Source organism: Sapajus apella, unplaced genomic scaffold (assembly GCF_009761245.1).
Source record: "Sapajus apella isolate SASKATOON/1434 unplaced genomic scaffold, GSC_monkey_1.0 scaffold92, whole genome shotgun sequence".
Taxonomy (NCBI): Eukaryota; Metazoa; Chordata; class Mammalia; order Primates; family Cebidae; genus Sapajus; species Sapajus apella.
The window spans coordinates 2,726,666-2,753,406 of NW_022437032.1; the positions used below are offsets into that span (position 1 = coordinate 2,726,666).

At 42.3% G+C, this 26,741-nt stretch overlaps 1 protein-coding gene across 3 annotated transcripts in view; it reads right to left on the reverse strand.

Moving 5' to 3' along the window:
• TSHZ2 (teashirt zinc finger homeobox 2) overlaps positions 1-26,741 on the reverse strand; it is a 513,539-nt gene that overhangs the window by 265,334 nt on the left and 221,464 nt on the right. The window contains exon 1 of one of the 3 annotated variants that reach the window (XM_032255940.1): positions 18,745-22,286. The exons of the other annotated variants lie outside the window; for them this stretch is intronic. The gene's annotated coding sequence lies outside the window, so the exon portion shown is untranslated. Of the gene's footprint in view, positions 1-18,744; positions 22,287-26,741 lie in introns of those variants that run through there. 3 annotated transcript variants of the gene reach the window in all.

The window sequence follows — 26,741 nt, forward strand, 5'->3', positions numbered from 1 at the left end:
CTGTTATGTAGGTGTAAGTATTTAAATAGATATTTAATTATGTCAATTTAAATAATTTCATTTGATTTGGGCTATTTACCATATTTCACTTTACACTGTACTTTATCGTGTAAGTTTTGAGTTTTCACACTGGATGTGAAGCAGTGTAAGGCCAACACCCAGGGCTTATCCGTGTGTGTGCCCTTCCTTCCCCCCTCCAGCACCTACTCTCTCATATTGTACTTAGCACAATGTCCTATTTTGAAGAGGTGCTCAGGAAATCGTTGTTGAATTTAATCATCCTTCCAGATAGGGGAGCCAAGAGATGTTACTAAGTCAGGCTGGACTTATTGTCAGGAGGTATAGTCTTACCCTTTAGAAGTCAGGGTGACAGTGCAATTTCATGACGGCTTTCTTTTATAAAGGTACTATTCAAATCTCAAGTGTGAAGAGCAGCCATGAAGGTTGGTTTATCAGTATTCATTGGCATGCAATTGCAAAAAAAAAAGTCCAATTAGTTTGTTGGTTAAATTCTTAATGGTATCCCAAATAATGTTGTTATCGAAGGAAATAGAGGCTATTTTTATAGAAAATATTTCACCATCAAATCTCTCTCCTTCTCGTGTGTGTGTGCGTGCATGCATGTGTGTGTATAGCCTAGTTTTACTCATGGTATAGAGTTCAATTTTTCTTATTGACTGATTAATTAAACTTTAAACACTTTTTGCTGTGTGTTTAATCAGCCATGCAGTCAGCCTGGTTCAGGCACTGATGAGTGCTGGGTGGTTCCTATTAGCTCTTGTTGTAACAAAGCATCCAGGTGCAGCAGCAGAAGGAATTCAGGGACGAGTTTTTTTTGAAGACTAATCCAGACTCCAAATTGTCATGTTTCTTTAGAGAGAGCCAAAAGGTACAATTCTGCATGAATTTCCAAGGTATGAACAAGAAACTGTTAGAAAACTTTCAACCAGTAATCTCCAGTGACTTAAACCTAAGGTATCTAGATTTGTGGAATTTTATTTAAACGTTTTTGTGTTCTTTGGTTGTTTGTAAGACACTGAAAAACACTATAAACAGAAACTGAAGCTTTATCCTCCATATTGTTAATTACATGTTGCGTTAGACATTTTTCTTTTTTCCCCTGTGTTCATTGCTCTTTCCTTTGATTAACAATACATTGGTTTCAATTTTCTTATGAAGTGAATCCCCCTCCCTACTTTTGATTCACAGGATTCAGGAGAAGCCAACCCACACCAACCACCTAATAAGCATGCCACCCAAACCCCAAAGCTCTTTTTTTTTTTTTTTTTTGAGACCGAGTCTTACTCTATCTCCAGACTAGAGTGCAGTGGCATGATCTCGGTTCACTGCAACCTCCACGTCTGCAGTTCAAGTGATTCTCCTGCCTCAGCCTCCCAAGTGGTTGGGACTACAGACACGTGCCACTACGCCCAGCTAAGTTTTGTATTTTAAGTAGAGACGGGTTTCACCCTGTTGGCCAGGATGGTCTTGATCTCTTGACCTCATGATCTGCCTTCCTCGGCCTCCCAAAGTGCTGGGATTACAGGTGTGAGCCACCCCAAGCCGGCCGTTCCAAAGCTCTTTAAAGCACATCATCCCCCTGGCCACAAGGAGTGGTCCAGGGATGGGCTCCTGAACCAGTTCTGAAAAACAAGACTTGCAGAATTTCCTGGAAACCACTGGGAGAAAGCAGTACTTTCTTTCCTGCTGATTCTCTATCTGGGGGACCACCTCCATGCAGAGAGAACCTTTTGTAAATGAAGCCAGCACAGAGGAAAGTGGTTTGACTCCTGAATCCAGCCATATCTGAAGCCAAATCTACCCTCACACTTCAGTTAAAAGACCCAATAAAGTCCTTCTTGATGCTAATTCGAGTTGGGCTTTCTGTCCTCTGAATGAAAGCAGCCCTGATTATTATATAAATTATACCCCATCCCCCTCAATGTGTCCCAGTAATTCAGAGTTCCCCTCTGGGGGAGCTAAAAACTCAAGAGCGAATGTCCATCGTTTCTTCATTTGAAAATTGCCCTGTGTTCCAGTAAAGAATTACAAGAAAGAATTTTACAGCAAGGATTCGTTAGTATAATTTGCTACAGCTTTTCGTTAGCAGGAACCTACTCTAAATTAGTATCATCATTAAATAAACCATATGACAAGAGTAAGGTTCTCCAAACATTTTTTTTCCTCTAAAGAAATAGCTCAAGTATCCGCAAGTATGTTGTCACTGCTCATGTAACACTTTAAATTATTGCAAAGTCATTGTTCTTTCATATCCTATGCTTCAAGTGCTGGGTCACTCAGGGACTCCAAGGGGGGGATTCCAAGAAGATGACAACTTCAGTAGAGGAGCAGTGCTGTCTGAGCACCCAGTTTCTGTGCAGACAGGCCCTTCTGGACACAACTGAGAGTTAGGAACAATTTTGAGCTCATTTTTTATGCCATTTTGATGTGATTGAAACTTAAGTGGGCTGGGTAACGAAGGTAAAGACAGTTTTGCCTTCATGGACCCTTTCCCATAATACTAAACATTATCAATATTATGACAATAATAGACATGAGGGACTCCCAAAGGAGAGAGGGTGGGAGGGAGATGTGTGTTGAAAAGATACCTGTTGGGTACAATGTTTGCTTTTGGGGTGATAGGTACAACGGAGGCCCAAACCTGACCATAATGCAATGTATCTATGTAACAAACCTGCACATGTACCCTCTGAATCTATGAGGATAAAATATCTTCTTCTTCTTTATTACTATGATTAAAATTGTTTTAGACCTAGGGTCTCACTCTGTCACCCAGGCTAAAATGCAGTGGCATAATTGTAGCTCACTGCAGCCTTGATCTCCTGGCTCAAGCAATCCTCCCATCTCAGCCTGCTGAGTGTTGGGATTGCAGGTCTGAGCAACTGTGCGGCTCATACCTAAGAATTATTCTTGATATTACTTTAAATGCATTACTGTTTACATTTCTTTTTCTTACTTCAGGCAAAATTTATTACACTTTTATGGGCCCTACAAAAGTAAAGCATTTTCTTTGACCATGAATGTTCATTTTTTCCCTCTGATTTTAAAAGAAAGTAAAACATTTCTGGAAGTTTCCTGGTCCTACCGTGCCTAACAGAGCTGGGGACCCTGGATGGGGGCATCTATGGACCTCCTGTTTTGCCTTGCTTTGTTTCACACAGAAAGAGCTTTTATCCTTCATCAGAGGTTTAATTTTAAATGCAGATCTTGGAAAACTCTTTAGTGACCTCGGGCAAGTTACTTAAAGTCTCTAGGCCTGTTTCCTCCTATGTAAATTGAGCATAATAATAATCCCTACCTCATAGGGTTACAGCAAGGATTAAATGACTCAATTCAAGTAATGTGCTTAGAAGAGGCTGGCATACATACCAAATCACTCAATAAATACCAGCTACTGATGCGACTGCTGCGCTGTTTTTATTATGTCCAGACGGATTCTCTGAGAGCATAATTATCCATTTGTTTTCCCCTCCTTTCCTCTTTTTTCTTCCTTCTCTCTCTTTTTAATTATCAAAGAAATATTCCTTTGAAATTCCAAACACTGCATAAATATTTAAAGTAGGAGCCCAATCTTATATACCCGTTTGTCATCCTGCTGCCTGGAAGTAACCTCCGTTAAGAGATTTGGTGTAGACGCACACATAGACATACACACACTTTTTAATTGAGATTATATATGTCTTATTGACATGGACAGGAGACCAGGAAATACTGGATAGAAGAGGGTGGTCCTGGGCAAAGGGCCCCCCGCTTCAAGCCTGAATACCTGCAGCCCTAAGTGGGAACAGGCATTTCTGTTATTGCACCCAAAATGTTGCCTTTTGGCCCACCATACACCCCTATCCTGTAGTCATATAAATCCCAAACCCCAGGCTCCAGAAGCAGACGACGAGAAAAGCAGACAGACAAGCGGATGGACGGCGGAACAACACAGCAGAAAAAGAGAGAAGAGAAGGAACGTCTGAGCGCTGAGAAAAATTCAGCTTGGGGTGGTCAGAGTTGAGTTCAGCCACTGGACAGCCAAACTCCAGGGGAAGATCATTTTCCCACTCCATCCCCCTCTGAGATCCTCATCCATTCCACTGAGAGCCACCTCCACCCTTTGATAAAACCCCTCATTCATCCTTCAAGCCCATGTGTGGCCTGATTTCTCCAGGGACACTGGGCAAGAGCTTGGAATACAGAAAGCTGTTACACTGGCCCTCTGCCCTTGCAAAAAGGCAGAGGGTCCATTGAGCTGGTTAATGCCAAAGCCATCCATGGATGGCAGGGCTAAAAGGGCACACTGCAACACATACCCACTCAGGCTCCTGCACCTGTCTAGCCATGTGCTCCCTGACACCTCAGGGGTTTGAGCAGTGGGAGTCACCCAACAGGCAAGCCACACCCCTCTCTAATGTCCTGTGAGGAGATCTAAGAACTCTTCTGTTTCATTATCAATTTGCTTCTTTTCGACTTAACTCTACATCAAGGCAATGTTTCCAAGTAGAGGGGGCCATCTTCTTCCTTTCCCCAGGTGGTTGCCACGGCCTAGGAAGTAGGTATTTCTGCTCTCCTGGAAGAACAGGGAAGGATCTGGAGTCTTCTCTGTGCCCTCCCTGGTGAGAGCCTGCTGCTCAACAGGGTCCATGCGCTGGAAGCCATTGTTCAGTTTTCTCATCTGCAGATTCCACATATGCACTGTTCTTCAAGCTTTCCCGGAAGCACAGGTGGAAGTGTTAGGAGACCCATTTCAGTTCAGCTCAGCTCTAAACCAGTTTCTCCCAAGCAAAGCAGCTGAGGGGATTCCATTCTGACTCACGCATCCACTTTTTGATTGATTTGGAAGTAGGAGGGGACGGTTCTCTGATTAGCAGTCTTAAAGCCTCAGCAGTGCAGGGCCACCTGTCAGTACCTTTTTTATGGCTAGATAATATTGATATATCCTAATTTATTTAACGAGACCTCTAATGATGGGCGTTTAAATGGCTTTCATGATTTCATTGCCCCAAACAGCTCTGATAAAATGGGCCAGCCCATGAGTCCCTCTGCACTGTACAGTAGAGTACTGGGGGGGAGAGCTGGGTGTTAAATTATGTGTGCATTTTAAATATGCGTAAGTACGGTCATCATGGTTGTTTCGTAAATGTCTTTTTCACACGCAGAGAAGGTGGTTTTATGCCAAGTCAAAATGAGTCGGTGGAACAAGTGAAAGGTATGTCCTGGTAGAGGCAAAGCTCTTAGGAAAGAGTAAGCAATGCGTACTTGAAAACCTAGAGGCTTTCTGGGATCAGCTGCAGAGCAGCAAGGGGCCCAGAGATGCCCAGAGTGCTTTGCCGAGCAGCGCCAACTACAGTGCTTCTGGCATAAGGAAATAAACCAAACACACCATTTACAGGGCGTGGGGGTGAGGTTCTAGAATTTGCCACTTTCTAGCTATGTGACCTTCGAAGAGTTAGTTAACTGCTCTGACCTCATTTTCTTGGCTGTAAAATAAGGAGAACAGTAATTTCAACCTACAGGACTGTTGATGACCTTAAATGAGAACATCCAAGTGCACCACTTTGACACACAGGCCGCCTCTTTCCTGGCAAGCGATCCACACATGTTGGGAGTCATTATCAAGTCAAGCAGGATGTCAGTGGGAAACGTGCTCTCAGAGGGTTTGATGCAAGTTACAACCCTTGGGGATTTCTTGATTCCCAGCTTCCTGGTTCACAAATCAGGGTTAGTACCTCTTACTACAAAGAATGGGTCCAGTATTAAATGAGAAACAGCCGATGCCTGGCACAGGGGAGGCAACAGCAGCTGTGAGCTCCCCATCTTCTCCATTTTTGTACCTACCAAACGGAGGGGCAGTCCAGCGTGAAGAACAGCCAGCCTGTGTGATCCCTGCTCATTAGCGTCACCAGTGGGTTTGTGAGTAGAAAAGACATTAGGGTGCCCTTCATTTTGATTTAAGGTTGCATTTATTTTTTTTTACCATGTATGCTAGGTGCTTACATTTTCCAAAGAAATTGGTCTTAGGGCTAATGGATTTACCATCAGCTAAAGGAGAAGCGGTAGTAGAACTGTCCTGCCAACAAGGCCCAAGATATTTGCATCTGTGTTGTTTTATTGATTTTTATGACTTGATTCTCCAGTGACGAGTAATAATACCAATTAGTAGAGCTACAGCAGGCTGGGCATGGTGGCTCATGCCTATAATCCCAGCACTTTGGGAGGCAGAGGCAGGAGGATTGCTTGAAGCCAGGAGTTTGAGATCAGCCTGGACAACATAGGAAGACCCCATTTCTACCAAAAAAAAAAAAAAAAAAAAAGTAAAAAAATTTATCTGGGCATGATGGTGCATGCCTGTAGCCCTGTTATATCAGGAAAGTTAAGACAGGAGGATTGCTTGAGCCCAGGTGCCCAAGACTGCAGTGAGCTGTGACAGCACCACTGGATTCCAGCCTGGGCAGGAGGGCAAGACCCCATCTCTAAAATAAATAAATAAGTTAAATTAAATAAAAAGAAGAGCTGCAGCCCCAAATGTGTGATCTGGAAAGGTTTCCAGAGATTAAGTTATAAAAGTGGGATTTAGGGTGCTCACCTCTAAAAATGTGGCTGTGGACAAAACTGGGGGTCAGAAAGGCCTCTGCAGCCATGTTCCTACAAGTGAGAGCCAGGATGGGGACAAGACAGCCGCTTAGGGCATCCTCTCTCTACTGACCTCCTGCTTCTGGGACCTCGTCGCTGCTTCTTGCCACCAAACTTCAGGGCTTCAGGACACACCCGATTGGAGAAGGAACCTGCCAACCCTGCCCAATTTTTAACTATGGCAAAATAAGATATTGAAGTGCTCCCACTTAAAAAAAAAAAACAAACTCCCCTCTGTGACTTTTCTGATCTCATTATTGGTGTTCGTGGATTTCTTAGCCCTCAGCCCTCCCATTTCCCTTTCTTCCTTCTCACTGCCTTGACTAGGGCAGCAGTCAGTGGTGGTGGCGTGCTTGAATTTCAAACAGGGCAGGCTGAAAGAGGAACAACTGTATGTTTATTAGGGCATCATTATCCCTCTGAACTGCATCATTTATATCTCTGGGAAGAGACCACGCCAGGTCAGGAGCAACAGTTTGAGTTGATAATTTGTCAGGTTGGAGCAGGTGGTAAGGGGTGGCATAAGAAATCACCTGAAGGGCTCTGCAAACTGAAATGGATGGAGGTGGGAGAGTAATAAGAAAGTGATCAGTGAATCCACAAACAAGTGCAAATAAATCAAACAGCACCAGGTGGATGGGAGCAAAATAGGAGAGATTCAAATTAGCAAGACCTGAACCTTGTCAAGGCAAGGTTAGGAATTCACCCTCAGTCACCATTATCCACTAGGGCTGGAGAAGTGCCCGCAAGAAAATGAATCTTTCCAGGGCAGGGAGCTGGAGTGGAAGAGATTTCCTAGAGAGTATCAATTTGGATTATAAAAATCCCAAGGTCTCGTGCCCTGACAGTGTGAAAGGTAGAAAAATGGACCAGCCTTCTTGCAACTGCCAGTACCCGTGGAGTGCTTGATACTCTTCAAACGTTTGTACATTCACAGAGGGTATACAGCGTTCAAAAAAGCAAAGAGACAAAAGACCCAGATGCAAAGCCTTGAAGAGGTAAGTGTTTCATCCAAATACCCGTGACCTTGGGGGCTCATAGATGAAATATTTTCCCTCCTCTATTGTCTTAACTCTTCGACTAAGTTTAGTACTGAGTGTTAGAGTCAGGAAAGCAAAAGCAAGGGCTGAGAAAAAAATATCATTATCCTCACCGTCGTGTTTATTGTTTAGTAATAATGGCTACTGCACTTGGGGGTCTGTTTTGTGCCAGGGACTGGCACAAAACAGGTACACTTAGTCTCTGATCTCTTTGAATCCTCACAACAATCATATATGGTGACTGCTACGTGTGTCTTTATTTTTTGTTTTCTCTTTTTTGAGATGGAGTCTTGCTCTGTCGCCCAGGCTGGAGTACAATGGCACAATCTTGGCTCACTGCAACCTCCACTTCCCAGGTTCAAGTAATTCTCCTGCCTCAGCCTCCTGAGTAGCTGTAATTACAGGTGCCTGCCACCATGCCCAGCTAATTTTTGTATTTTCAGTAGAGATGGGTTTCACCATGTTGGTCAGGCTGGTCTTGAACTCCTGACCTCGTGATCTGCCCGCCTTATCCTCCCACAGTGTTGGGATTACAGGTGTGAGCCACCACACCCCGCATGTGTGTCTTTATTTTTCAGATAGGGAAACTAAGCCTTAAAGAATGTAAATCCCTTAACCAGGGTCACAGCTTGTAAGTTACAGCATCAGGATCAGTGCTCAGGACTGTCTGAACCTAAAGCTCACACTGCACTCATCATCTTGCTTTCTACAAGTGTTACTGAATATTTATTATTATTATTATTTTTTGAGATGGAGTTTCGCTCTTGTTACCCAGGCTGGAGTGCAATGGTGCACTCACCGCAACCTCCACCTCCCGGGTTCAGGCAATTCTCCTGCCTCAGCCTCCTGAGCAGCTGGGGTTACAGGCACGCGCCACCATCCCAGCTAATTTTTTGTATTTTTAGTAGAGATGGGGTTTCATCATGTTGACCAGGAGGGTCTCGATCTCTTGACCTCGTGATCCACCCGCCTTGGCCTCCCAAAGTGCTGGGATTACAGCTGAATATTTTTTAGAAGCAGATGAAGGCATTGAGAGGAAGCAGGAGGAGTATTCATTCGCAGGGACCCTCCAATTCCCAAACACACCCGTGAATCTATTCTATCAAAATTGTGAGCAAGCATCAGGTTCAGGTAAATATGCTAGGAAAAACCTGTAGGTAAAGTCCTAACCCTTCAAAGTGGACACTGTGGCTGCTTGTTCACAGAAGAATGAAGAAGTGGCTCTTTTTGGAACTTCCTTTGTGCATATCAAACGTGTTTCAAGTCACGAATAGTTGATTTCTGCTCAGTGCAGAAAGAATATGTATATTTTGCACAAAGTAAAGTACACCTGTTTGGAAATATTTTCTGTCTTCTGAATTTAAATGAAGCATTGCCCACAAGTTCAAAGTTGGAGAGATACCATAATTTCTGGGCTGAAACGTGTACTATTTTAAGCTTAGGCACATGTTGGAAGCCAGCCACCAACTTTCCTCAGATTTGTCCAAATTCTCTGTGTTTTTCTTGATTAGCATAGTGGTTAATTGCTTGGGCTTTATTATCTGAAAACCTGTAGACAAACCCAGAATCAAATCGCTCACATGATAACTGTGTGACTCTTAGCAAGTTACTTAGCTTTCTAAGACTCAATGTTCTCATCTATAAAATGGTGACAGTAGTAAGATTATAGCTTCAAAGAGTTATTTTGAGTATTAAATAAAAGAAAGCACAAAAAAACTTCATACAATGATACATGGTAGGAACCCAGTAAATGGTGTCTGTGATTATTATGATGTCTCTGTTTTTGCTGCAAGTGGTCAGATACTGAAGGCGTCAAGTAGTGCTGTCCAATAGAAGCAGAATGTCAGCTATACACGTAATTTTAAATGGTTCAGTAGTCACATTAAAGAATGAAAAAGAAATGAGTGAAATTGATTTATATAAATATATCTTATTTAACCTAGTATGTCCAAAATATTATCATATCATGATATTATGATATGATATTATCATATTATAAAAATGAATGAGATATTTTGCATTATGGTTTTTGGACTAAGCCTTTTAAATTCAGCGCGCTTTATACTTACGGTATATCTCAATTTGGACCAGTCACATTTGAAGTGCTTAGTAGCCCCATGTGGCACTTGGAACATACCACAGTGAACATTGCAGCCTAGAGAGTTTGGCCTTAAGTTCCCAAAGCAGAGTTTATAACCCGGATTCAGTTTTAGGTGGATTTGGTTTGGGACATGCAGTTTGAAAACAAATGCATTACCAAGAGCTAAAAAGCAGGAGATTTCACATAAAAATTTATCTTTCTGGTTTCTCTTGGTAAAGCCTACATCTGGCGATGAGACCACACTCCACCTGGCACCTTTGGCTAGAGCTGAGTCTGCCCTCCTTGGGGAGGGAGTGTGAATGCCGGAGCAGCTGCCTGCCAACCCACCTACTTCTTAGCATCTCATGTCTCATTTACTACCATCTCTCATTTCCCACACCTGCCTGGCCCCTGTAAACCTATGAGTTTGAGACCCCCATGCCAAATCAATGAACGCTCAAAATAGACCTTAAAATCTGGGTGGAGATGGGCAGATCACCTGGGATCAGGAGTTCGAGACCAGAAATCCCATCTCTATTAAAAGTACAAAAATTAGCCAGGTGTGGTGGTGTGCACCTAAAGTCGTTGCTACTCAGGAGGCTGAGGTAGGAGAATTGCTTGAACCTAGGAGGCGGAGGTTGCAGTGAACTAAGATCATGCCACTGCACTTCAACCTGGGCAACAAAGTGAGACTCCATCTCAAAAAAAATTTTTTTTTGGGTTTGCTCAGATCCAGTTCTCTACCTTGTACCTATGAACTTCATTTGTCCTCTCAGTTAGCTTAAAGGTGAGTTGTGGCCATGCATTCATCTGAGGGAGCAGCTAAAGTTATGTAAGGAGGGCTATGGTTCAGAACCTGACAATGATTCATATCGAGGAGGATGGGAAAGATCAACAGCTCATATTGTGTCCCTTGATCTGCCTATGTCTGATTCATCTCTAATGGCTTTGTACATAGTCATGGTAGCCAAGGGAGAAAGGCAGAGTGAATAGAGGGAGTGGCTGATCCCTCTCCTGAAATAAAAAAGCACCCCCTGCCTCTCCCTTCCCAAGACTGAAGTATTACAAGCTATAGTGTACATCAAAACCCAAAACCTAAAGCCATCAACAAAACAGTTAAGTCTTGCTAGCTTCTAATGCTAAACCTTACTTCCTTTCATTGGATCAAAGCACCCTAGGCAGTTTAGAATGAAGGCAATCTGGTAAAGAATTCAAGAGCAAAGATTTAGCATTTAGACGGTTCTGAAATGTATCCTCTGCCTAGACTGTGGTAATTTGCCTAAGTCTCCATCTTATGTTCTTCATCTGTAGAATGGGTTTAATAATAGCTTCTATTTCTTAAAGTTGCTGGGAAGATGGAGATAATATATATTAACACAAAGCACTGAGCTCAGTGTTCCACACGTAGTAAGTGTTCAATAAATGCTAGCAACGATTAAGAGGGCATATACAATTATTAGTAGTATCAACACAGCTACACTGCAGAGAATCGTGTACCAAGTTGCAAAGTCTTTACGTTTAGGTTAATTCTTTCAGTGTGAGGATTCCAAACCGCTTAGCCAACACAATGTCTTAAATTTCACTTAGAAAAGAAAGTGATGCACACGATATTAGTTTCTTTTTCCACAATGGCTAAGTAAAGGCATAGTGAGACTATAATTATAAAATCAAAGCCAGCAGGTACTCATTGACCTTCCACAATGCTCCCATCGCTGAAGTAGGTGGTGGGTAAAAGGAATAAGAGCTACTGCCTTTGTCCTCAAGCAGGCAAAAAAATGGTTGGGGAGAATATTAAACAGAAACCGACAACAGGGGTGTGTTGCCATTTCTGTGTCCATACTGTCCATGTGAGTGACACACAGGCAAAGGTAATCTCTCTTTTTACTTGCAGTGGTTAGCGACGGACAGAGAGAGAGGCTCACACCTGTCAGTACTGCCTGTGGAATACAGCTGGGAGCCAATCACTTCCGGCCTTCTCTGCCATTACTTCTCCACCCCAGTGGTTGTCAGCCAGGGCATATTTGGCAATGTCTGGAGACATTTTTGATTGTCACAACTTGTGTTGGGGAGAGGTGTTATTGACATCTAGGGGGTCAAGGCCAGGGGTGCTGCCAAACATTTGACAATGCACAGGACAGCTCCCCGCCCCACCACCCCACCAGCAAAATAGAGTTTGGATCAAAATGTCCATAGTGCTGAGACTGGAAACCTCACAGCCCTCAGCTTCACCCTTGTCCCTTGCAACAGGTGAAATCATGGCATCCAAAGATGTCTATGTCCCAAAGTCCAGAACCTGTGAATGTTATTTTATGTGACAAAAGGGACTTTGCTGATGTTAGAAAATTAAGGTTCTTGAGATAAAGAGAGTATCCTGGATTTTCCAGGTAGCCAAAATGAGAAGGACCCAAAGGGGTTTTATGAGAGGGAGGCGGAAGAACCGGAGTCAGGGAAGGCAATATGACAGCAGAAGCAGAGGTCACCATGATGCAATTCCCTGCTTGAAGATGGAAGGGAGCCCTGAGCGGGAATGCAGGTGGCTTTCGAAGCTGGAAAATAACCTCTTCTGGAGGCTCCTAAGAGCTGACAATCCATTTTAGCCTGGTGTAACTGATTTCAAACTTCTGGCTTCCAAAAGAGAAAGACAATGAATTTATGTTGTCTTTTGCCACTACATTTGTGGTCATGTGTTATATCAGCAATCCAAAATGAATAACCTTCAAAAATATTAAGTCAGATGAGGTTACTCTGCTCAGAACGCTTTGATAATTTCCCACTGTTTTTAGAAGTAAAAAGTCCCCACCCCAGCTATAAGATCTGCAATGATCTGGCCCTTGCCATTTCTTTTGACTCAATTTCTTTTTTTCTAAAATAAAAAAATATTTAATGGAAAATTTCAAACATATCTCAAAGTAGATCCTATTGAATAATATATCCTTATTTACTATTAACCAGTGCTAATGTTTATCAACCTAGGGCAACCTTGCTTCATCTAAATCTCCAACCACTGTTCTCATCAGAATCATTTTAAAGCAAATTCCTAACTTCATAGCCCTTTATTCATAAATATTTTGGTACGTATTTCCAAAAGAAAAGAACTATTCTCCTTATTTGTTTGTTCATTTGTGTTGGAAACAACCAGTACTATTTATTTGGTTGTCCGCACCATGGTGGGTACCAAGTATAGTCTCTGCTCTGTGGGACCACAATCAAAACAGGATACAAACAAAAATCCCCCCAAACCCCCAAAAAGCAGCAAGAAGGAATGTAAGAAGTCTTACAGAACATCCTGATCCAGTTGGGCGTGGTGAAGACAGCACTGTTGTCTTTAATGCATATCCAATCTCTTCCTTATTTGAAACATAAGCATTCTCACATCCAAATAATTAATCATAATTACAGTCATCCCTAATGTCATAAAATATTTCAAGTTTCTAATCATCTCCCAGATTTGACTCAGTTTCCTCCCCTCTCTCCTTTGTTTGCTGTGCTTAGCCTTACTGGCATCTTTGGTGTTTCCTGGCTTTTTAGGTGAAGGCTCACCTCAGGGCCCCTTGCACTTGCTGTCCCACAGTCTGGGAGCCCACCCCTTGGCTGGTCATGCAACACTGCACAAACATTGCCACTGGGGCAGAGGAGAGACGCAAGATGACACATTTCCAAAGAGACTGTGTATGCTGTGCAGAAGTCCCCCTCCACCTCTCACAAGAAGCAGCCCTTCCTCGCCTTCCATTGCAGCTTCCGCCAATTGCACTCAATCCCTGTCAAAGCATCTTGGTGTTTCATAATATGTTCTTGCTGACTGACCGATTGGTTGTTCCTCCCAGGATTGAGCTCTAAACTACCTTCATCTGATAAATTATTCCATATCTGAGTTTTATTTTCCTTTCCAGGAACCATAGCTGCAAGGTATCACATGCACGTGTGTTGTGCCCCACATTATACTACGTGATGTATACACACTTACTCCTCATAGGCACCTGTCTCATAGAAACCACTGCACATACCTGCTTGACAGATTAGGAGACTGAGGCTGTGGTGGGCAGAATCCTAAAATGATTCCTGGCTCACATGCTTCCTGTTTCCGACATACACTACATACACCTTTGCCCAGGTATTCTACAAACACGAATCTGGCATTGCTGGGGAGGAATTTTTCAGATGTAACTGAGGTTACAAATCAGATCACTGCAAAATGGGGATATGATCCAGCGGGGGCCTAACCTAGTCACATGAGCCCTTCAAATCTGGATCCAGATGTCAGAGACAACGGAAAGGCAGAGGTTTGATGTGTTGGGATGTGATACTAGAGTTTTGCTCTCTCTGGCTTTGAAGACTGGGAATGGTTGAAGATGTCTGCACTGAATAGACAATATTCATGTATCTCGATTTTTTTTTTTTTTTGAGATGGAATCTAGCGTTGTCGCCCAGGCTAGAGTGTAGTGGCACAATCTTGGTTCACTACAACTTCCGTCTCCCAGGCTCAAACAACTCTCGTGCCTCTGCTTCCTGAATAGCTGGCATTACAGGCATGTACTATCATGCCCAGCTGATTTTCTGTATTTTTAGTAGAGATAGGGTTTTCTCATGTTGGCCAGGCTGGTCTCAAACTCCTGACCTCAAGCAATCCACCTGCATCGGCCTCCCAAAGTGCTGGGATTATAGGAATGAGCCACTGTGCCCAGCCATGTGTTTTGATTTTAGTTCTAAATACATTTGTAACAAACGTAAGTCTACAAACCAACATTTAATGAATGTTGGCTCCATGTCAGGCTCTGTAATGATGGCTTTGTATAGAATCCTTTATTTAAGTCATTTACGTGGGAAAACAGCAACACTCAGATGGGTGCTCGGGCCTGCCTAATATCACACAGTGGGCATCAGAGGTGGGATTCCAATAGAGATCTGAGGAAGTGTGTGCTCTAGTCGGGGTACCTTATGATTTCTTGTGAGTTTCAACAGTGAAGGAATTAGGATTAGGACAATTAGGACTGATCCTTATTTTCTAGTGCCATTAATATTCTCAAACTATTGGATACATTTCAAAACTAGCCACCAATATGTTTAAGTTCACGCCTTAACATGACCAAGGACATGGTATGGCATTGATTATCAAAGCTGAATCACAAGACAAAATAAGCCAGCTCTGGTTCAGCCTCTAACTGTTTAACTCAGTACAAGTCTTGGAGCTCCTCTGTGGTTAGTTATTTGAAAGGGATAGTTTCCAATATTCTTTGCCAAATAGTAAAAAATCAAGAAGGTAAAAACTTATAAGTTAACTTACATCTTTCATTTTAAGATGTAAACTTTCCCATTTGACTTGGCTCAGGAATGAGTGTTGAGATTTGACTTGTGGTTCCTTTACTTATCAGCTATGTGGCTTCAATTTCAATTTCATTACCCCTCAATTTCCCTATCTGCAAAATGGGAACAAGACTTTACCTACTTCCTAGGGTGCCTTGAGGATCCAGTGCGATAATGTTTATCAAACACTAAAAGAGCTTCCAAAGGTACTCAGTTCATGCGGCACATGAGCCATCTCTTCCCCACTCTAACCTTAGAAAATGAAGGCAAGTTCTTGTACTTCACACATAAAAATGCTGTAATGACCTGAACGATTACTGATTCTTAACTGGGCTCCAGAGACATTGGATGGGCTTCCCAGGATGCCAGAGCCCTGAAATTACAGGTAATGTGTATTTTGAGTGTGTATGTCGAGTGACAAAGTGTTAGCTTTTATCAAATTCTCAATGGATCCCCAACACAGACGTTCCCTGCTCTAGAAGACTCCTATTTTTTCTTAATATTAACTCTCACGTCCTTTAGATATTTTCAAGGGAAAGAATTGGATTCTGGAAAGCAAGATCACCTTTACAGAACCATGGAAGAATTCTTGGCCAAAGAGAAACTTTATTGCCTGTCGGGTCATCTTCTGGCTAAAATGCCCTTACTCACTTTAAACCAGATGGGCTGAATTTTACTGCTACCTGGGTCTACTTGTTATTTTTCCTTTGAGATGAGCTGAAAAATTTCCTCCCTTGGTGCTGGAGAAAACCATGTAAGCTCAAAGGAACAACCAATTAAAGGTCAGAAATTCAAATGTTTGTCTGTTCTGGCCCAGTATAAATGGGTGGCTGTCAGGTAGGAGCAGCTATGCCTGCAACAGCATTTTGCAGAAATGGGAGACTCAGTTCCTCCATTTGAACTTGGTAACATTTAAATATCAAAAACTTTGTTTTCTAATGAGGAATGTATTGAAGGGGGAGAAATAAATTATATGCTTGATGGCGACTGAAGGTTGGGAAAATTAGGGCCATTTCCCACAGTGTGAATATGGTGATTTCAGTTTGCAAGAGTAAATTAAACCTTTGGGAGGATTTGTCTTCCATTAAATTGAACAGCTAAGTAGACACAGAAGATGTTAATGTCACCACCAGGAAACCCCAAAGGTTACGAATAAAAAGAAAACAGTTTCGTTAAAAGTCTTTTCCTTTGCACACACCTACCTAAGAAATGCAAAACACAAAATAGCATGTTGAAAATCAAAATTAAAAAAAAAAATTAAAGATCATAATTCCATTGCTATACCATATGTTATTAATGTCTGTCAACACTGTTTAGCCAGCAACTGCTGACAGTTCCATATTTGCTATCTAAATACATCATAAATAAATCAGTAATGAACCGCTTTGGTAAACCTTCTTCACTGATTGGAAATACAGATGGAGTAAACAACTGCTAAAAGTATATACAACTGTTTAATGTCAAAGACAAAGTCACACTGTTATTTGACAAAATGAAAATGAGGATGGGGCTGACGGGAGGAAAAATTACCCATTACGGAGAGAGAAGGTGGGAAGGAGGAATACAACTTCTGTGTTTAGACACATACACCTCAGAATTTTCTGTGTTAAAAAGGAAGTCCCAGGGGAAATTGGACATAGGGAAGCTGAGGCTGTACTGCATATTCCTGGCTTCCAGCCAGTGGATTACTGTGTATGAATCTGGACAATTTATTTAAATTTGCCACTATGGCAGATCTGGCAAATATGCCTCACCAAATACAGGTCTGCAAAGCCTTGCACCATTTGGTGTTGAATACCTTAGAAATGCCTGAAATTCTCGGCAGAATTCTAACCAGAAAACACTGACCTACACGTTTTGTGAATGAGATCATATATATTTTTTTTGTCTGCCTATTTTTAAAAGGTGGGTAATTCACCATTCTAAGTGTTTCCGACCAGACATCATGAAACAAGGTATCATAGTAATGGGCTAGGTTCAGACAGAGAGAGCAGGACTATTTTAATTTAATTACATTTTCTTTTTCTTTCCAGGGTCCTTCCTGTAATTCTGGGTTCCTTCAAGTAAGAGGTCAAGGTTAGCTGACTGCCATCAGGCCTCCCAGCTTTATATCCGAGGTGCCATGCTAATTAATAACTTCACTAGGTGGCGTATTCTAATTTGTTGAAAGCACATTTTTTTTTTTTTTTTTTTTTTTTAAGCAGTGGATTCTTGATGCCTGCGGGATGTTGTCTCTTGGCCGGAACAAGATTTGTAGAAATTTACAATTATTCTAGGGACAGACAATATTGAGAAGGGAGAATTCCTCTTGCTCACTGAGCGGGAAAGGGACTCTCAAAGTTGTCTTCTATTAATCCCATGAGCTGAACAACTTGCTTCCTTATTGTCAGTGCCTAGAAAATTCTTTTGATCAGAGGCATAACGAAATCCATATGGCATAAACAGAAGACATCGTATTGATGGAATTCAAATGGCAGTCAGTAGCTGACTTCACAACAGAAACCCAGCAGAAACCCTTTCTGTGATAGGCTGGGACACAGAAGCCGACTGGCCCCCTTGTTATGCCTTCCCAACGAGCCATCCATGCTGCTCTAAGCACAAAAAAATAGAATACATCATCCTGAATGGGCACATTAATCTGCAGACTCTCCATTTCTAAGTCACCTGTAGTTAGGTCTGCAGACACTGTGTATACCATATAAATCTGATTTCTGAGCAGGAGGGAGGGCAGAAGAGAGAAGGGCTTCTCCGTGAAATACTAGTTCCGCAACAGTTTACCTGCCTTCCAAGGCTGTTAGGAGGATTCATGGCTCTGGGTCATTTAAAGTTTGAAAAGATCCTTGTGCTCTTTCCAAGAAAGATAAAATCCTAAGACTAGCCATTTTGTATGCTGGAAAGTGAGAAAGGCGTGTAAAGAGGGGACCCGTCAGGGTCACTGTCCTAGTAAAAGGAGGAACGGAGTTGCCTTAACCCTTGAAGACTAAATAACTGCTATTTTTTGGAAAAATGAAGACCACAGGCACATTTGTGAGCTGTATTTGAAAACCCCCAAGCCCTGAGCCCCTCGAGCACCATCTGAGGAGGAGTTCCTTTTTTTTTTTTTTTTTTTTGAGACGGAGTTTCACTCCTGTGACCCAGGCTGGAGTGCAATGGCGCAATCTCGGCTCACTGCAACCTCCGTCTCCTGGGTTCAGGCAGTTCTCCTGCCTCAGCCTCCTAAGTAGCTGGGATTACAGGCACGTGCCACCATGCCCAGCTAATGTTTTGTATTTTTAGTAGAGACGGGGTTTCGCCATGTTGACCAGGATGGTCTCGATCTCTTGACCTCGTGATCCACCCGCCTCGGCCTCCCAAAGTGCTGGGATTACAGGCTTGAGCCACCCCACCCGGCCATGGAGGAGTTCTTATGAAAAGGGAGGGGAGACACAGTTTGGATGATGAACGTTCATATTTTACAACCTTTCACCTTATTTACCTATATGTGTTTCATCAATATAGTTGTTGTTTTCATCAGCTTACCATGGCAAAACAGAGCTATGCATAATTCAGGAATAAAATCGCTTTCAACCAAATGCAGACTTTGAACAAATAGATTCCAAGCATATTTATTTTCATTAATGACCTGTGATTACTAGTTGCAGACTTCTGGTAGGCAAGCACCCCTGTTTGTTCAATGCCAGTTACCTGGACTTTGCTTCTACCAGGTGTCCCATGTCTCAAAGGCTTGATCCTGGGTGACTGGAACCAGCCAGAAGGGGAGATCTGGCTCTGCAAAAAGTCCTGCTCCTCTGCCTGCAAGTTTCAGTCTTCAGCCTCACCCATTGCCACCAATCCCCACCTTCCCAAATGTGACAAACGAACAGAGAGCCACAGAGTGATAGAGACATAAAAAAAGTGTGGGAGGAGGAGAGGACTGGTAATTTACAAAGCCTGAAATAGCAGCTGCTAATGGGTCTTTGCACTCATTCTATAATCTTTGCAAGGTCACAATCAGAACTAGCCTGTGATTGATTCCAAAATGAAACTCAGCACTACATATCCATAATGGACATTTCAAAACAGAGTAGGGCTGGTTCAGGAATCTGTGAGTTTCTCAAGTCACCAGGAGTGAGTTTCTCATCCTGTCTGGGCTGGGTGGAGCTGACCCAGGCCTTACCCAGGCTTTAATAATTATCACATTAGGTGAAGTAATTAACGCCACTGATTTAATAATGAGTCCCCATTAACTGTCCAAGCCTCCTCAACTGCCATCTTACAAAGTTTCCTTCTTGGAGAACGACCCTGAAACACACCTCTAAAGGGTTAAGGGGAATGAGTGACAACCCTTCGGCATGATTTACAACGTGGAGCCCTGTGGTGAAACCAGGACTTGATGGATGATGCTGAAAGTCGGAGACTAACCATAAATCATGTCTTTGAATCACTGACAAAGATAAAGGAGAGAAAGAAAACGCAGTGGCATTGACATTCACTCTCCCAATAATGTACATTGACTAGTTACAATGTGGAGCCTTAATTTAAAAAAGCCAACTCGAGGTATTCACCTCCGTGGGGAGATCCTACCTCTTGGGAGGCTGCTCTTTGAGATTACAAATCAGGGTTTGAGCCTCTTTCAAGAAGGTCGTTACCACGGGCAGAAGACATTCTATGTAAGCAATAGCAGGCTCCCAACAAAACAAAAGAAACATATCAACAAAACAAAACAGAAGAGTTTGGGGTACTGGGCAAGAATCCTGCCATTGTGCTCATGGAAGGCCATCACTAGAGATAATGGACATCAAGAGAGAATCAGTGAACTGTCATCCAACAGACTGTGTTTTCCATCAGGAAGGCACTCAAATCAGATAAATAAATCATCAGAGGTGGTCAAAAGACACACATAGGTCAAGCAAAACAACTTGTGTTCCAAAGTCTGAGCACTGAGTAGCAGGGAGATGAGAACCTGCCCATTGTCCACTGTCTTTTACCTGGAATACTAGAGAAACTGATTCCCTCTTCCTCAGGTTCAAGGAGGAAGGCGGATCTCTCTCTTACTGTCAACTCAACATAGGTTTCCTCTTTGCTCAAGAAGAGACCTGCTTTTTTACAGTGGGTGGCGGTGGCAATTTCTGATGTGCTTCCTCTGTTATTCAATAGATATGCACAGAGCATCTACTAGGCTGTGGACCATTTCTGTGGTAGGAGCGCTGAAAAGAAAGTATGAGTACCTGAATAGATTCAACTCATTGAAAAAATAGTGATTTAACATCAGCTGCGTTCTAGGCACCTTTGTGGTTAGATTTGGGGAACAGTGATGAACGAGACAGATCTGGCCCAGTTGTCAATTACATTATAATGTCACAGGGAGACAGCATACAAAAGAGAGAACAAATAGGATGAATGTTACAAAACGGGGTGTGTTGGGGGGCCAAAGGCAGTGCCTAACGAGTTGATGACAACAGCCACTGCCTGGGTGCAGAGCCCCTAAGAACACTTGCTCTTGACTTCACAGGATTGCGAACCGCAATGTGTCTGGAGTAGTTGTCAGCCCAGGGGAAGGGAACAGGACAAAGAGGGTGGGAAACAATAGACTGGAAACATTTTGTTATTTTTCGCTGAATCTCTAGGAGTTGATATGAGATCCTTTTCTGAATACAGGAAACCAGAGGCAGTGCTTTTCTTTTCTTTTCTTTTAAACCTATTTTTAAAACCCTTTGCTCCAAGGAAGAACGTTCTTCATGGTTTTATGCAGATGATGCAGGTAGGTGGTTCCCATACTCTGTTTTGGGAGCTTCCACACAATCCCTGGACAAGTACAGTGAATAAGAGCACTCTGTATATCCTCACCATGGTGTTTACCTGCTGGCACAGCCACTCCGCCCTCGGGCAAAGATTATAGACGATTCCTACTTTGAACTCAATGACACCTTAGTATCCCTGGCTTAGACCCTCTCTTATCTCAACCTGAGGAATCTTTTATTCCAGCCTTGAGAAAAATCATCTTTCTCAGCAGGATCCAGCCAAAACAATGAAAAGTTTGGAAAATTGCCCAATTAGGAAAATCAGGAGATATGAGCTCCAGTTGTAGGAGAAAGACCCAGGCTTTCTTCAGATTCCAGCTTTGCCAATGGCAAGCTGCAGACCTCAGGATAAATCACTTTGCCTTGTATATTTTCCTTTTCCCATCTTCTGTCAGGAGATACCCAGGAGAGCCCTTCTGTCCTGGTCCTTAAATTCTGCCCGGTTTCTTTCTCTGGGCAACCAATTCCTAGACCAATTTGTTGAATTTTTTTTTTTTTTTTTTTTTTTTTTTAACGCCAAATTGTCCTTGCTTTTGTGCTCACCTTAAAATTGGAAAGATCTTGTTTTCCAGCTCCCAAATTACCACCAGGGATTCACCACCGTACCTCTTTCTCCCTTTCTTTTTCATTTTACATTTACTAAGCTTTTGCTCTGTGCCAGGCCCTGTGTTAGAAACTGATAATGTAAGACACAAAAAAGGTGGTCCCTGTCCTTTGGAAGCCTTGTCTGACATATACCAGCAATTTTTTTTTTTTTTGAGCCAGAGAAGGGTTAGAACAGTGTGGATCTCAAAACTGTCCATGATGTTGCTCAGGCACTGCATCTTGCTGATGTCTATTTAACACGTACAGTGAAAAAGCAACCTCTTGCGCTTATTAGCTGTGTGACTTTCTGCAAGTTGATCAACCATTCTGAGCCTCCGTTTCCCTGTTCATAAAACCAAGCTAACAATATTATCAACTTGTAAGATTGTTTTGCACATACTTCAAGCACTGGATGTTATAAAATGTTCACTGCTATTGTGATTTTTAAAATGTAATTTATTTTTTCTAACCCTATGCATTTTGAGTTAACTAGACTGGAACCAAAGCAAAATAAAAAGAGATGATCCCAGCACTGTCCTCCAAAAAAGACTAAGAACGAATAAATGAAAAGAAAGAAGGAAGACTCATCAATGTAGAAACAATCACATGTGTATGTATGCCTGCTGGCATGTATGTGTATTTTTATTTAACATGTGTCATCTCTTTGTGTCTATGTCAGATTTTCTTACGGTACTTTCTGTTCGGTACTTGACAGGTCTTAGTATTCAATCAGTGCTGGGGAACAAGTGGTAAGACAAAAGGAAAGAAGGGTTCCAAAGTGAAGATGTGTAGTTTAACTCTTTTTTTTTTTTTTCAGGCAGAGTCTTGCTCTGTCACCCAGGCTGGGGTGCAGTGGTGCAATCTTGGCTCACTGCAGCCTCTGCCTCTTGGGTTCAAGTGATTCTCCCACCTCAGCCTCCTAAGTAGCTGAGACTATAGCCACATGCCACCGCTCTCAGCTAATTTTTCTAATTTTAGTAGAGACAGCTTCACCATGTTCTCCAGGCTGTTCTCAAACTCCTGGCCCCAAGCGATCCACCTGCCTGGGCCTTTCAAAGTGCTAGGACCACAAGCGAAGGCCGCCATGTCAGGCCAGTAGTTTAACTCTTTGTAACATTTTATTAATGTTATATATAATGGATATTCATGGAATGGGGTAGAAAGAAACATTGCTTAACTGAGGCTGACCATGCAAACTCATAACACCCTACATTCACTATATAATGCATAGTTATGAATAATATATATATTTAGCTGCATAGATAAATATACTACATGTATAATACAATATATAATATATATACACACACACATACACACATATGGGTATGTATACATGTGTGTATTTCGATAATACATACAAAACCAGAGTGGCCAACAAACTATGAACTATACAGCAAGGACTTTTTGGGAAATGACTGGCAATGTAGCTAATCTTCTGTGCTTCCTGAACCATCAGGAAGGTCAATCTTTTGTTTTTTCTTTAGCGTTCATTAGCAGAAGTAAATAGTGATATTTAACCATTCATGATTTATCACATTCATCTGACAGAAAAAAATGTACCCAAGGATCCCTGCTACACCCATGGAAACATCCCAACCTTTGTCCTTGGAGGCTCAGTAGAAATCCTGCCCCTGCTAGGGTGATGCCCATTTTTTGTTTTATAGATGCAGGAGAGTTGGGGAAAGTTGAGGGCTCATCACTGGAAGAAATGTGGGTTTGAAATCTGGCGTTAAGCTACCTCAAAGCTTTTATGTTGGTTTTGAACTTCACATACATTAAAACTGCATCATCTATCAATCTTACAGTTACATGTCACTTATGAAAATCTACTGAGTATTGTTTTCATCTTGCCTTACAACAAGCTGCGAAGCCTCATGAATACTGAATAGCACTGGAAATACAGCACATCTTTTATTTTTAAAGGTCTCGACAGTTTGGAATGGCAGGATTTCTTTGTTGAAAACGGCACCTCCGCACACCAAATGGGGCTTTCTTCTCCATTTTCCATTCTGCCCAGGAGCAAGAGGCACCCTCACCCTGCATCGTTAGTACCACTAGAGTGGTATTGCTGCTGCTGCTGCCACTTCCTGCCTTTGAACCCCCTTGGTGTAAGTCATTAGTGGGGGGCTGTGTGGTTCAAGTGGGGCATTATTATTCAGGTATCAGTTCACAAGGAAACAACTGGTTGGACAACCTACTTAGCCATTTTGCCAGCTTGCCTGGTAATCTATCCTCATCCTTATTTTAATTTAATGAGACAGAGAAAGAGAGACCTAAACACACAGAAACACAGATAGGGATACACAAAAAGATACGGACATTTAATAATATATAATACACCCCCCATATATATATATAAATGTGTGTGTGTGTGTGTGTGTGTATAATTTTTTGATACAGGATCTTGCTCTGTCACCCAGGCTGAAGTACAGTGGCATGATCATCATGGCTCACTGCAGCCTCAACCTGCCCTGGCTCAGGTGATCCTCCCACCTTAGCCTCCTGAGTAGACGGGACTACAAGCATGCGCCACCACCCTCAGTTAATTTTTGTACTTTTTTGTAGAGATGAGGTTTCACCATGTTGCTCAGGCTGGTCTTGAACTCCCAAGCTCAAGCAATCTGCCCACCTCGGCCTCCCAAAGTGCTGGGATTACAGGCATAAGTCATCGTGCCTGGCCCAGACATTTAAGAATTAATCAGCAGGGACAAGTGCATTTTATTTTACTTTACTTTCTATCATTCATTTATTCTGTAAATATTTCCTGAGCAGTTGCTTTACATTGCATACCAAGGATACAGAGCTGAAGAAGAGAGACAGCAACCCTGCCCACATGGCTCTTACACTCTAGTTGTGGGAAAAGATCATGAGGATGAGGATAGTAATATATGGTCCGAATATAGTGCTTATAATGTGCCAGGCATTGTTCCAAACACTTTATGGATTTGTTCTACATGATTATTTTACCAATAATCATGTAGTTAATTCTTATAACAACCATGTGAGGTATGGTTATTCAAATTTTTACAGAGTATTTTCTCTCAAAACAAGCAAATAGAAAAATCAGGTGATCTGATACCACTGAGTCCATATTCTGGCATGGAGCCGAGCAGAGTTTCCCTTTCAGCTGAAATGTGTGCCCTGGAGTTCACCATCGTCTGCACTACTTTATGGTCTGACCTCCATTCAACTCATGTCATCTACCTGCCTCTTGCAGCTATTTGTGTATTATTCTGGCTTAATGGAACAGGCATTCGAAGGCGTGGATTTCTTTGCTCTGGAAAGCTCATGAAAAAGGATAGAAATTTTTTTCTCTAGAACTCTGCCAAGTTCTGAATTTAGAATATCAGGGGGAAGTTTTTCTCCTTATATTTGTACACCTTGTCATAATTCCGAACATGTACAATAAATAAATGCTATGCAAATCCTTGTGTGACTTATTAAAAATGGCATTAGGAAAGAATCTGCTACTTCTGAGCTGTGTGCTTTTGAGGAAAGAATGTCAGCTCTTTCTAACCTCATCTCTATCATCTGAAAAATGGGGATAACAACATTTCCTTATAGAAATGTTATCAGGAGGAAATGCACCAATGTACATATATGTCTGGTATACAGTAGGCATAGAATTTAAAAATATTAATACATAAAGGTCGTTGCTAATCAGGTTCCTATGTGTATAGGAACCTTATATATATAGGCAACTTAAGTTCTTATAACTTAGGCAATTGGTTTCTGGATATACTGAATTTATGAGAGTATGAATGTTTATTAATAGGTATTTATATGTATCTGTGTGTCTATGATGGATCTAGACATACATATTTAATTATATACCTATTTGGACCTATTTCTTCTATGGACTAGCACAAAATCCTAACAAGGCTTGTGGACATTTACTCTGTCTCATAGCCCTTGTGTATTCTACAAACCCTCTCCATTGCGTAGCAAGTGCATTTCATTAATTTAAAAAGGCACTGTTGAGAGAGTATGGACCCACCACCAAAAAGCTACTCTGTCCTGGAGAAATCAACGTGAAGGGCAGACTCCAGGAAACAAGGTTTCTTAGCATTGCCTTGTATCTCTAGTCCAGCGTAGAATTTACGCCGAACATTGAAAACCTAGTGAACTTTTCTGAAAATAGCTTGATTGGCTCCCAGTTAGGAGCAGATTCCTGTCAGGTCCTTCTCCAAAAGTCCCCTCAGATGTAGAGCTGGCGGGACAGGCATATTGTGCCACGTATGCAATGATACATGGCTGGCCCTCCCCTCCCCGTTAAAGAAGGCAGAGAGAAATGATAGTCATTGCCGCCATGCAAAGTTGCATTCGAATTGTGGGAGCATTTTGGTTTTCATGAATTTTGAGAAGGGAACTGTGGGCCCAAAACTACTGCTATTTGTCCTGACAAACTGCCTGTTCTGATGAATTAAGTGTCACGATTGCAACCCACGAATACCTTCAGGTACAGGCACAGAAAGTCTTCTAGACTTGCTTCGTACCACATTTCCGAGAGTTCTAATGATATATGGGGAGAGCGAGCCATGTTACCGGGAGGCGGGTGGTCTAGGGGTAGCAGGAGCTGGCTGAGTGACACTTTTGGAGATGGACGATATGCATATGTTAGAGACAGCCTCACATTACCGATTTCCCATTTTCCCTGGCGATAGCACCACACTTTCCCCTCAGATCACTCTTTCTCAGAAATGTTCCATCTGAATAAAATTATTATCTCAAGCACATATATATATTTTTTCCCATCAGCATTTCCTGTCCTCTCACCTTAAAAAAACAGGACTGAGAACTTTTCAACCAAACGCAGCCATGTGGAGCTTGACTTGTTTCAGATTTACACAGGCCCTCTGCTAACATCCTGTCGGGTGCTAAAATCCCGCAGCTGTTCTGCTAGGACCACCCGGCTAGCCACGGACCGCATCTAACAAAATGATACTGCTCGCTTCCAGAACTCCTCACACAGTTATTCTTGGATAAAAGGTAAAGCAAATAGCAAGCCAACTGCTCACTGCTGCAGAAACAAAGACCATCTAGCCATTTATCAAAGCTCGAGACACCGGTTTGCTTTAAACACAGACACCTCTCCCATTACAGCTTTAAACGATAACACGATATTATATCAGAAATGACAAATGGTGCTGCGGGGGCGGGGAGGGGGCTAACCTATACACAATCGATACCTGCTCAGAAGTAAGAACCATCTTGAACGTATTGACAGAAGGAACAGGAATTCTCATAATACTGCAATGTTTTCTTGGTGTCGTGCTGGAACCAGAGGCCAACAGTATTCATTTGGGCGTGACA